Source organism: Chrysochloris asiatica, unplaced genomic scaffold (genome assembly GCF_000296735.1).
Source record: "Chrysochloris asiatica unplaced genomic scaffold, ChrAsi1.0 scaffold00162, whole genome shotgun sequence".
Taxonomy (NCBI): domain Eukaryota; kingdom Metazoa; phylum Chordata; class Mammalia; order Afrosoricida; family Chrysochloridae; genus Chrysochloris; species Chrysochloris asiatica.
In genome coordinates this window covers 5,458,788-5,460,134 of record NW_006408680.1, presented here as the reverse complement: position 1 = coordinate 5,460,134, position 1,347 = coordinate 5,458,788, and the positions used below count along the sequence as shown (strand labels likewise).

General features: G+C 38.7%; 1 pseudogene; it reads right to left on the bottom strand.

Moving 5' to 3' along the window:
* Positions 1 to 63: 63 nt before the first annotated feature.
* LOC102832681 lies at positions 64 to 873 on the bottom strand (annotated as a pseudogene).
* Positions 874 to 1,347: the final 474 nt, after the last annotated feature.

Here is a 1,347-nt window from a genome sequence, read left to right as displayed (position 1 = left end):
TTGCTCTCAGGGACTGAAGAAAACAATTATAATCAAAAAGGTCGGAACCCATCAGTGTTCTTCTTAGTTATCTTCTCCCTCATCCTCCTCTCCCTCATCATCATCTTCATCCTCCTCTTTGTCAATATCTTCCAAACCTTCTTCTTGTTCATCATCATTGTCATCATCTTCTCTTTCCCTTTCTTCATCATCCATATCAGGAACCAAATAGTACTGTAATGGATTTGACCAAATATCATCTTTGATAACCTCTCCTAACTCATCTGCACCTGCATTAGAATGCTCAGTAAACCAAGTAAAAAAGCCCTCTGGTTTTTCATGCTGCCTCTTCCAGCTGGCTTTATTCTGTGTTTGACCTGAGTGTTTTGTCAAATCCTTTCCAGATTTCCATTTCATTTCAGTTGATTTTGAGGATGGATCACCACTCTCATTCAGATGAAATTCTTTGGAGAGAACTTTAGGATTTTCATCAAAACAAAAATCTTGTCTGTAGCCTGATTTAATATCTTCAAATTCTGTCACTTCAACTCTGGTCAAATAATGCAGGGCCTCTTCATCCTCCTGCCCAAGCAACGCATATCCTTGTGGAAGGTTGACAAATGTTGTTACCCATAAGTTTGGAATTTTGGCGATCAATTCTGACCTCTTCTGAAAGAATGGTTGGCGGAGTTTGTTATATTTCTGTTCTACTTTCAAAATCTCCTCACTGGCTTGTTCATTAAGTCTGTCTATTTCATTTTGTACTTCATCAATATGTTCAATTACTTCCTGCTGTTCATTCTCTCCCTTTGGCAAGTTCAGAGAGGCCGAAGTCTCCTGCAGCTTACGTTTCTTCATTTGAGGCAGGAGCAAAGATGAGCGTTTGGGGGCCATGCTGCAAGCAGGGTCCAAGAAGCCAACGAAAGAAGAGTTGCTTGCTGGGAAAAAGCTGGCACCATTCCCCCTCGATTATATGTTATCATGAAATGGGTGAACATCAACCATTTCCTTTTTTTTTTTTTTTTTCCAGTGTCTCTGTGTATCCCTTCCATCTTCTTTTGATGCTTTCTGCATCATTCAAAACTTTGCCCGTAGAATCCTTTAGTATTGTAAGTTAAGGCTTGATTTTTTTCCTCAGTTCTTTCATCTTGAGAAATGATGAGTGTGTTCTTCCTTTTTGGTTTTCTAATCCCAGGTCTTTGCACATTAATAATATTTGCCTTTGTCTTCTCCAGCTACCTTTTGAAATGTTCTTTTCAGCTCTTTTATTTTCTTTTTTCTTTTATTAGCTTTAGCATCTCTACGCTGGAGAGCAAGTTTTAGCATCTCTTCTAACATCCTTTTTGGTCTTTTCTTTTCTCCTTGTCT